The sequence below is a fragment of the Strigops habroptila genome, chromosome 2, assembly GCF_004027225.2.
Source record: "Strigops habroptila isolate Jane chromosome 2, bStrHab1.2.pri, whole genome shotgun sequence".
NCBI lineage: Eukaryota > Metazoa > Chordata > Aves > Psittaciformes > Psittacidae > Strigops > Strigops habroptila.
The window spans coordinates 63,367,855-63,379,468 of record NC_044278.2 but is presented as its reverse complement, the minus strand read 5'-3'; the positions used below and the strand labels follow the sequence as shown (position 1 = coordinate 63,379,468).

The following is an 11,614-nucleotide window of genomic DNA, read 5'->3' as shown; positions in this document are numbered from 1 at the left end:
AGTGGGGCTTGGATGATGAGGACAGAATACAAAAAACTAAGGGGTAAAAGAAAGGAATAACAAATGGAGAAAAACAGGAGCAGGAGATAAAAGAGATGGTTAAAGGAGAAAAAAGGTTTGCAAGGATACAAAATCAAAGTAAGGTAACAGCAAGTTAGTGAATAAAAGGGCAAGAATCCAAGTTCTGTAATAAAGAAGTGATGAATTGAGGGAGCAAAAGAAAGGATTAGAACAGAGAAGCTTTAATATAATGTACTTAGGAAAGAAGGCTGTAAACAAATGTAAAGCATAAAGCAGTGGCAGACAGAAGTGAATTAGAGGAGAGAGAAAAGATGAAAAATGAAAACAAAAAAATGGATGGCATATGTCCATTTACTAAACAGTCCACTGAAGGACAAAGGACTGAACAATAAATAAAATGCATTTTCCTTTCCTATTCTTATGTTTTACTGGAAGAAAATAAATGCCAAAGACACAGTTGAATTTAGGTGAGAAACAAATGGATAGAAGTCACTATGCTTAATATCCTGAAAATCCTATGTATCCATTAAGCATGTTTTAGCGTGGATTCCTAAAGAGTAGCCTTATGCATATCTGCTCTTCAGCTATCCAGCTCTCTCTCATCCCTACTAGCTTTTGCCAAGTCCAACCAAGAGTGTTTTGGAGATATTAAATGTTCCTTGTTTCAAGGAAAGCAGCCGCTACGAAGATGCAAGAAATCCAAATCAATCCCTACCCACCAATGACAGAAGATTGCAGTACACACACAGATGTTCTCTCTTCTGGAACTAGTAAATAAACACTGCACAGTTTATAAGCACAGATGCAGCACAGAATCAGCCACAAGACGTGCTGCTTCTTGTTCAGCTGGTAGCAGGAGACAGAAGAAGGAACTGAGGAAACTGGTGATCCGTAGAAGGCTCATCAGGGACCTTAAAAAAACTGGGAAGTTGTGGGGCATTGTAAGAAATGCTGGAGGGAGGTGAAAACATGGTAAAAGTGAGTTAGTGGAGAAGAACTGCAGTGTGAAGACATGGGGAAAGAGATCTCCTGAGGACCTGGGGAGGGGCTAAGGCTATTGTGGAAGGGAAGTCACAGTACAGAGGGAAGAGAAGCAGAGTCCTTACGGCATGGTGCTGTAGGAATGTAGGGTGTGAATCCTTGAGAAACTAGGCTTTCATCCATCCACTCCTCCTGAAACTATATGTCCTCAGTATACCTATAGACTTCACTAGTGTGCTAATAAAACCTATATAGAATGAAATGCTGTTAGACTATTAAATGCTCACAGGCACTTAGAACAACATTTGAGGGAATTGCTCATAAAGCATGAATTTGTAAAGGAAAACAAGTGGCAGCTCTATCATCCTTGAGGTAAAAAGACAGTTTTCTAATTTTAGTTACTCTGGTATAAATCAGAAGTAAGACCCGGTTGACCAGATGCGAGAAGTTTTATAATCTTTGGCAACACATAAAACATGCCTATGCTGTACAGTGATGTCCACATTTTATTATTTAAATATGTCAGGAATTCTGGATATTCATTTGTAAAGAACAGTTTCCACTAGCACTTTAAAAAATAGTAACCAGAAGGTCATCAACAAGGGAGCTGAGAGAATAATATATCATGAATAATGTATTAAATGATTTCAGTCTTTATCTATTAATGAATTATCTTCAGTCATCTTATAATTTTCTTGAATGTATTTGTAATTCAAAAGTAGTCCCCATGCAATTTCTCCAAAAAATTATTTCTCTAGATTTCTCTTGGTCTTTTTGTGGGTAGAAAGTAGCTGGAATTTGAATTCAATTAGTTTGGTTTTAATAGGACATACAGAGTAAGAGTTTCTGTTTCTGGTCTTTCACAAACATATTTCTAAGAATTGTGTTACCTATATGGCATTAAACTTTCAACCATGAAATATCTTCCCCTAATTTTATTTTTTTTTCTAAACATTCCGTTTTGACCAGTAACCTAATGTCATATGCAGTGTGCTAGGGCAGTCACTGAAATTCAACAGCTAAGATCTGCTGCCTGTTCTTGGCACAACTATTTCATCCTAAAAGGACAATCTCTTGAAGAATTTAGGTGCTGAAAAGTCATAAAAAGAATGTTTTATTTCAGAACACATTGAATGGTAGTGGTGTAGTAGCTGACCAGGGTTTTTTTCCTATATCAGACTATAAATAATTCCCAATAACCTTAATGGGAATCTTTGGTGGTTCCTATATGTAAAGGAAAAAAAAAAAAAAAAAAAATCAAATTTTCATTTCTTTTTCCAGCACACCAAATAATATCTTATACCCCACTGATGCTTTTTAGATACTGTGACTTGACTGTATCTTTACTTCTGATACTTCCAGTTATAATAGTGACAACTACACCTGCATTGTACTCCTGCAGTCATAATATGAGCAACTGATAAAGAGATTATTTTTCATTTTCATGACATGGTCACAGAACCAATCTGTACTGACATGACAAATAAAACCAGCATATTTGTATAGATACTTAGCTTACACAACTCCTTCCAGTGTTCAAAGATCTGCAGAGGTCCCTTCCATGTGAAGACTCAGCAGCCTTTTCTGAAATATCTAGGGGTGACAGAGTCTTATTGATTTGGAAAATATTGAGCAAAAGCTGGCTCATTTTGAATCTCAATTTTTGATCACTAATTGTGGTAAGTGTCTGGCAAGTCTGTGTTATCTGTCCAAACTCCACGACCCTCTAGAGACACACCTATTGCTGTGTCTTCAGCAACAACTTTGTGGCTCTGGGTTAGTGGTGTCCAGCTGACATCTTTAATAATTTCTCGGGAATGAAAATATATGTGCCTACCTGGAATGTGAGTAAAGAACTTTCAAAAAATCATGAATTCCCACATTCATATCATGGCTGTGTTTCCTGAATGCCATTTAAAATAGGTTTCTAATAGGCAAAATGCTTCCATCTGCATCTCAAATTCACAGCACAAAATGACAAAATTTCTAGCAAGCTGAAAAGAGAAAAACAACTTCATGCCTTCTGAACAAATAGCAGTGAGTCTGAGTCTTTTTCCAAGTTCCAAGCTCTTTTCTCTTGGTCACTTGGCTGCTCATTTTGTTGGCACTCTTAGGTTTTTTTCCCACTCTTTAGCCATATATGATGCCACTAGCAATCCTGCCTAGGGCTCTGCCCAGCACCCAGTGCTGTGCAAGGGAGTTCATGAAGTCCACCAACAGACTTTGGATCAAGCTCTGACCATGGTACTATACCAGCTGCATTCCCTCTTCCGACTGCACCTTTTGCTAACTTGATCCCCATGGCAAAAACCCCCACTGGGAAGACACAAACATTGTAATCAATGCTGACATCTAAGCACAGTCAGTGAAATATTTTGGGGTTTTTGGCATCACTTCTGGCAGGCAGCAGCTCACAGTGAAACACATTATTAGGGGTTTTTTTCCTGGAAACATCAAGCATACTTTAATCCAAGTACTATTTTCTTGTGAATAGAATCAAAGAATTTAGGAAAGTGTTCAGCGACAGAGTTCCCAGATTCTATTTTAATTAAAGGCTATAAATACTCATAAAGGGAGGCTGGCACTCAGTTTTAGGGATCAAGCTGAGTAATCCTCATCTGGAGCTTTTTTGTACTTATACGATCATGTTAGATCTTGATAAGACAGTGAGTTATTTGAGGCAGAAACTTGCAAAATCTCCATCACATCAGAACAAAGCACATTCTACCATGCTTTTTAATACCAGAAGAGGTCAGGCAGGATTATCTCCAGATAGTTCCAATACCAACTGGACCTCCACCTCAGCTCTCAAAGGACAGTATTCTCCAGTGACTTCAAACAGGTGTGAAATCCTGCCTGGCCCCAGCTGCAGTGAGCACAAAACGGCCACCAGACAAAACTGAACATGCAATTCCTAATCTGGTTGCTAGAACTGAGTCTGCAATCACCCACGATGAGCAAGGATCAACAGTTAAAGAAAGGAAAAGTCCCTTAGCAGTACTTGCACAATCCCTCCATAGGCAATTGAGGAGTGTGATGTGCAGTAGATATGCTGTATCACACAGCCACAGGCATGCCTGCATGAATCAGAAAGACTGAATCCAGTGAGCAGGGTTTCAGCACGTGAGCCTTTATGTGAGAGCTGAAAATATAAAGGGAGGGAGATGAACTAGCAATCACAAAACTTCCTGGCATCAGCTGACTCAGCAATCACAGAAAGGACACATCTAATTTTAATCTTTCTTCCACGCGAGTGGTTTTTCCTTCCCCCCAAACACAGCAAAGGTGCTTTCTCTGACCACAAACTGTTCAGCAGGGACACTGCCTGACTTAGTAAAGGCGATTTATGCTCATTTGGCAAAGTTGCCAATCTCCCTTTGCAGGCTCAGACAGCCTGTGCTGGCTTACAAATGGGGGCAATTGTGGGAAAAGAGGGGTAGACTCCAGTCCATACAAAGACTGCCCCTTCCAATAGCACATCTTTGTCCAGGTATGCCAGATCCTGAGCACCTCAGCCTCCTTCCCAGCTTTTGCAACTGCTCTTTTAGACTATTTTGGCTTTATGCCTCATGCACCCGCCTGCACAGCTACCACACAGACCTTCTTTCAGCCAGTCTTCTCCAGACACTCCTTATTCCCATTGGGAATGACCTGCAAAACTCAACAGCCTTCCTCTGTTGTGGATAGCTTTAAAGATCACTTTTCCACGGAAGCGTACAAAATTACCACCAAATCTGTGTTTTATATATATATACACACAAATTTATAGCTATATGCATATTTAAAAAAAATTTAGCCTCCTCCAAAATGTGTTCACTGCATTTGAAGTTAGAAGGGGAGAGAACTCCCATTGCATTTTACCTTCACAATGGTGCTGGAATGGTTGAATAAAGTGTGGCCCCGCTGCCCATATGCCATTCAGCTTCTGTCTGTCTTTTTGTTTACACTGGGAATACAATAGGAACTATAGTCCTTCCAATGCATCATTTATAAGTGTATTCTACCTCTGAATGTACAGACAGAACTGGCTCTGTGAATGAGCTCTGTGAATATTGCCAAGACTCTGTGCTTTGTTCAGCATTATTCTTCACAATAGATACCACACTTTGGAAGTAATTTTAAAAAGGGAATCAAAATAGTGGTACTTTTAGCCTTTGTTTCTTTTATACCACACTGCATTCTCTGTCTCTCACTCAGCTGCTTCTATTATACTGACAAATTAAATAAACCACTCCATTGCTAAAGAGGCTTGGGCGGGCTGGGCTTCGGTGCACTGCTGCACTAGGAAGTCGAAATAAACATTTATGCCGGATTTATTCTTAAAAAAATTAAGCAAACTTTAGTTAAGCTTTTTTTTTTTTTTCTTAAATGGATGAACGAAAGAAAGAAAGAGGGAAAGGGGGAAAAAAAGAAAGGAGTACTTCAAATTTTTGAGCTGACCTGAAGCACCAAGGGATCTGGCATCTGAAGCAATGGAGTAATGAGAAGCCATGTGTCCAGGTAATGAGCCTGCTTTTTTAGTGCTCCACTATTTAGAAGCGCTGCAAGTTCATTCCTGCTGAGGGGCCTCTGGGAGAGTGACTTGGTGAGTTATGGGCAGAGTGGTGTGTGCAGGCAGGGTCCGCTGCAGGGGCTCGCTGCGAGCAGCTTGCAAACTTCCACAGCAAACTTCCAACTCAATCCGGGAGTTTGCCTCTCCTGCTGTAGGCATGGCTCTGTTTTGCAAGGCGCCTTGTTTGCATGCTGTTCAGCGTGCAGAAATAAGGGCAGGTGGGGGAGGGCTGAGAAAAGTGTGCGGTATGGCGAGGGCAGGTCTGGCTGCTTTCAGGTGTATATTTATAGCTAGATAGATGATGGATAGATAGAAAAAATGTTGATTTGTATTTTGGCCATAGACTCGTATTCCCATTGCATCTGTCACAAAGAGAGAAATAAGAAACCGAGGAGAAGAGTGGCAATATGACTGTTACCTGCCTCAAGGTGCTTTCTGACTTTTGCTCTTTTCTTCAGCAGGAAGTAAACAGAGAGGAGAACTGGGGAGCAATCTGTGGTGGTCTGCTTGTGTGTAGATTAGGTGTGAAAGGCTGAAGCGCTGGTACAGTACCGGGGATGTATGCTCTTTATAAAGGTTTGCCCATATAGTCCCGCATTGTCGAAAATACTGTCAAATGACCAGCGTTATTTTCCCAAACAAGATTGGAGTAATGAGTGCAACATTGCCCGGTTTAGGTCTGAAAGCTCCTCATGTACTCCTGGACTAGCAGTGTGTGAATAATGCAGGACGAGTCTCACCCCACCGTGCCTTTCTCCCCCTTTCCTAACAAAGCAGATCGACTACGGGCAGGAGCCTGAGCTAGGGAGGGCATTTCGTATTTTGTGTGGATTTGTGTTTGATTTAGGGGACCTAGAAGCGATGAGCTTCCTTCTGAAATCACTGCTAAATACCAGCCATGAGCTTTGAATACTTGAGCCTCCTCTCCAAAGCAGAGAGGCTATGGCACAGGCTGGGGGCCCTCCAGCAGGGATGCCCCTTAGCCGGCCAGGCAGGGAGAACTTATCTTTTATTACTAGAGGAAGACATAAAAAAAAAAGGGGGGGGGGGCGGAGGGGAGAATAAAAAATCCTCAGGTGAAATTTCCTTCTATTGTCTAGCAAAATTCCCTTTAATTTGTCCCCAGGGACACCCAGCCTTCTTCCAATTCCCTGCTCGTCTCTGTCAACGCCATCGTCTGGGGGGGGCTCCTCGGAGAAGGGAGTGGGGAAGCTGAAGGTCAGGGTTACCCACTGTGGCATGACTTTTAAGCTAAAGGGGGTTTTATTTCTCTTGTTGCCGTGTCAGGTTTAATTTGGCCTGCATTATTCTAAAGGGGTGGGCCTGCTCATGACAGGAGGGGGTTAAATGGGATTACAAGCTTTAGAGGTTGTCGGCAGCCACTGCTGCCTAGAGATGTTAAATTGCGATTTAATGGTCAGCTTTATCTGTATAGTATCAGTGGAAATCTGCTGGTTTCAGCAACTTAATAGGCACTGTGTTTACAGGAGAAGCCTTTTTGGGGGGAAAAGCGGGGCGGGGGGCAGAGCTCGCCTGTTGTGGGGGGAGCGGGGTCCCGGCGCCCCCGGGGCGGCTCGGGCAGCCCCTCCGGCAGGGATCCGGCCAGCGAGCGGCCGGGACGGGCCGCGCCCGCTTCCGCAGGGGGCTTAACTTCCTACAAGCATCGGGGGAGAGGAGCTAGAAGGCGAGGTCCAGCTGCCCGGACGGGGGCGGCGGGTGGTGCGGGAAGGCGGCTGAGGGGATGGCCGGGGAGGGCCGGCGGCGGCGCCTGCCGCCGCAAACCAAACGCGGCCCCCGGGGTGGGGATGTCTGTGTGCAGTTGTGCGTGTGCCGGGGGTGCCGCGACGGGGATGAGAGGGGTGTACAGCATGCTGAGGGCAGACGGAGGAGCGTCGCCGGCAGGCAGCGGCATTGTCTGCTCCCGAGTGAGGGGTCAGTCCGGGAAGTTCAGGATTAGTAAATCTAATATCCTGTCAAAATTCTCATGGTAATCAGGCCTGGCCGGCCTCCCCGGCGGCGGCTTGTGATCCACAGCTTCTGCATGGGCCGAGCTGGCCTGGCGCGGTGGAGAGCGGATCGGTGGCGGGGCCCTGGCGGCCCTCTACCGGGGGAACGCTCCGGGCCCAGCCGCTTTAAGTGCTTCTTGGTCATTCCCAAACCCTCCTGCAGCCGCTTGGCCGCAGTGACAGAGGTGGGCAGCGTTTGGGATTTCGTCTGCCCCCGTTGCGCTTGCACTCGGGATTTCTGGCATTAAAAATAGCAAGAAAGAAGGAAGAGAGGCAAAATCATGATTAACCGCGTACATTCTGTGTTACAGACTGTGTTTCTGTAATTTATGGTCTGGTTAGTTTAAAACGGCAGACAGGAGGGGAAGGTGGAAAGAAAAGAAATCACAGTGGAAAGCAGTAGGATCATAATAAACAGTGAACCATGGCCCCAACGGAGTATTTTTTGAGCTGATGGATTATATTAAAATGCAGTTCCTATGCGAGTAACAAAAAAAGGTGGGGGGAGGAGGGATGGAGAGAGGAAGGGAAAAAAAGGGGGAGGGGGGAGAGAAAGTTCCTGTGCACTTTGTTCAAGGTTCTGCACCTCTCTAAGCAGCTGTCACATCCGTACATTATGGTACATTGAATCTGAATGAGGCTCTCCACATCAAAACCTTGCATCCATTATGATATCATCTCCTGCTCTAAGCTGTAATGCTTATTAATTCTGCACCCATACTCTCCAAGCTTCAGCAAATGTATTCCATCAGCCTAGCATTTAATTTAATTAGTACAGCTGGGCTCTCATTCTCCTTTCTGTGTCAGAGGTATTGTCAGCACGTTCTGCTATAACACAATTACTGATTGCTTTTAGATAGGCAGAAATATGATTAGGGTATTGGGTGACTGTATCATAAGCCTTATTAGATTCATTTGAAATCTGGAGATAAATAGGAAACTTTTATTTGCAGTGTAATGAGATTATGCTTATTAGGCCAAGGCCTCACAACCTTTTGCAAAGAACATAGTGTATCACTAGGATTATACTCTGGAACCACACTTTTGCTCATAGCATCCAAGCAATTTCTCAGCAGCTTTGAGATTTAACTGTTGTAGCCCTGTACACATTTTAGAATTGTTTTCCGGCTCAGTGGTTTTCTCCTGTGATAGATTGCATGCACCTTCCACCACGTGTTTTCTTCCGCTTAAACCCAGAAATCTGGGGAGGATGTTTTGTTCAAGAGAGGAAAGATGTTTGGGTGAACTGTGGCCACGTGTGGATGAGTAAATATGCTGATACATTGGACAGAGGAGTTTTTGCCAATGTGTGTCTTTTTATTAAACTCTTCTATTGCTCTCCGTAGAAAGCTGCAAAAACATTTCAGGATCAGCAGTTTTCAGAAGGTAAAAACCATTGCTGTTCAGATACTTGGGAGGTTGAATCTTGAGATAGAACTAATGAGTTAATTTTCTTGTGTAAAAATTGTTGGAAAGGCTGCACGTTTCATGTCACTTCCAGAGAGAGTGCATTTAAATCTTAATGTGTACATCACAACCTTTTGTATTATACTACCCTGACAAAACACATGGCACAGTGTTTGAGAAGCAAGAGTTACGTTTTTAAAAGTTTGTTTATTATAGGGATTCAGAATTCTGATCTGGTAATTTCCCTGTAACAATCAAAGGTACAAACAACCTATTACTTACTTGACAGCCTATAGAAAGGAGTCCATCAGTTTTAACATTGGTGTCAAATTTAGGTTTCATTCTGTTTCCGAGTAAGTTTTGCTACAAACTCCAGTGGGAACAAGATTAGCCTCTTACTGGATCTGTTTGTGAGTGATACTACCTAGTGTGAAAGCATTTCATAACTGAGTGTGGCAAAATCCTGAACCTAGTTTTGAATTCCTTGTTGTGTCATTTACTCTGAAGTTAAGAGAGGTTAATTTGTCAGAGCGTTGGTATCTCAGGCTAAGGATCAGGCTCAGAGAGGAAAATGTGCGCTGGTACTGTCATGGTATTTGATTTGCATTTGCCTAGCGTTGAAAGCATGTCTGCAAGGACTGGCTTGTCTCTGTCATTAGCGAGCTCCATGTTGCGTGGTTGATCTCAAACATTTGTGATATTTTAAAACTGGCATGGGAATAAGCTTTGAAGAGGTCAGGTGAAACTTCTTAAAGATGACATTTCTGTCTTTTTTATCTAGTTACTAAGGGAGCATTCAAAGAGTAAGACTATTGCCACAGCCCAGTGGACTCCTTTGCCAAAGTGGACTGATCTTCAGGGTTCCCAGCCCTGCGTCCACTAGTACTTCTGCAGGCACATCATTGCACAGTTGTGTGTGATTCTTCAACTGGGGAATCTCATGCTGTAGCTATAATTTTTACTTTCCTGGAGAGGAATATGCATCAGTTTGCAACAGCTACTGACTTGTCCCAGAAGCCATGGTATGTATGCCTAAGCAACAACAGCAAAAAGTTGTTCTAGTGGAATACTTATATAATCAGGAGATCTCAATGCTCTGGAAAAAAAGAGGGAGATCGCTATCTCTATTTTAGGTACAGACAAGCTCTGGTGCAAAGCAGTGAATCAGCTCTAGTTACACATATAGGAGCAGCAGCATCCCTAGTGCTGGATCTCCTAAAAAGTCAAATACTGAAAATCCAGTCTTTGCACTATATGTAAAAAACTATTTTATTGTTGTATAACTTTATAAAGAGAGATGCTGCTTCAAATCCAGGTGTATTTTGGAAAAGAGGTGATTTCTCAGATAGTTTTAGCGAGAAAGTATCTAGCTTCTTTTTGACAACCAAAAAAAGATGAACAGCAGCTTTGTTTTATAGTGGCTCCAAGAGCAGCAGAAATGACAAATGCCACAATTTTCCAGTATGTTGCTTCATCAAGAAAATATTTTAAAGTGTGGTGTAATTGCTGCATGTGAGAATGAACTGGTGGCCCTGTTCATTTGTCCCCCGTCATCATCCTCCTGATTTGCAGTGAGCAACAGGGTTATTCGCGTGCTTAGATTACACACATGCTTCGGTGCTCTGCTGGATCAGGGCCTAATTGACACCCTAATTGACAGGCTCAGTTGAGAGACTGAAGACTAAATTGGGCTTGGAAGCTGAAATGTGATGTATGTTTTTACCCTCAGAGGTAGTTTGTCCAGGCTGTATTTGAGATGTGTTACCAAATAATGTGTTCCACCTTCTGCTGTAGCTTTTGTTGCATTTCTTTTGTGGCCAGATAGAAGACTTCATTTGCTGGGCAAAAAACCCCCAAATAAATATGTTAGTCCAAACTAATGACATGTTGAATGCTAAACTGAAACAAACAATTTTATCTTTGGTCTTTCTAAAAGAACAAGTTTGTTAAAAGAAATACCAACAGTCATTTATTCAAAACCAGTTGATTAAATGAAAGTGTAACTAATTGTTAGATGTTTGTTTCATGTAGACTCAAAGGTAGAATCACAACAGAAGTAATTAGGGTAATTATTAAGGTCTGTATTTAATTCAAACCCTCGGAGAATATTGCATATTCATTCAAGTGAGCTATATTTCCCATTTAAAAGATAGTTTCTCAAAGCTTTCATTTACAGGTATGTTTTTGGTAGTGTCATTTTATATGGTATCATGTCATCTTGCTCTCTTTCTACAGTGACAGTATTTGTTATTCTTAATGGTGGCAATCAAAGGGGAAATGTTACTGGTAATTTCTGTGTGCACTTCTAACCCCCAAGTATTTGTAACAGTCATTTACCTAAGGCATTTGAGAATTTGAAGATAGGGGCATTAGGATGAACTTGTGTTGGATGTCTTGGCAGAATGTACTGTGTACATTAAGATACTACAGCTAGGCATTTTTATATACTCCTAAAAAATGCAGAGACATTATTTATAGAATAACTGAAAAACTGAGGCAGTACTTATATCCTTTTACTGACAATGAAGAAAAATCTAGCTCTGTTTCACATAATATTTTTTTCTTTTTAGAACTAGTCTTTCTAAAATGCAAAGAAAATCTACAAAAGAAATGTTCCGGAGCATTTACTGTGGAGAGGTTCTCAAAG

At 42.2% G+C, this 11,614-nt stretch overlaps 1 long non-coding RNA gene across 1 annotated transcript in view; it reads left to right on the top strand.

The window, feature by feature from the left end:
* The first annotated feature begins 5,265 nt into the window (after positions 1 to 5,265).
* LOC115603996 overlaps positions 5,266 to 11,614 on the top strand; it is a 113,461-nt gene continuing 107,112 nt past the window's right edge. The window contains exon 1 of the long non-coding RNA XR_003990095.1: positions 5,266 to 5,502. This is a non-coding gene — a long non-coding RNA (uncharacterized LOC115603996). The remainder of the gene's footprint in view (positions 5,503 to 11,614) is intronic.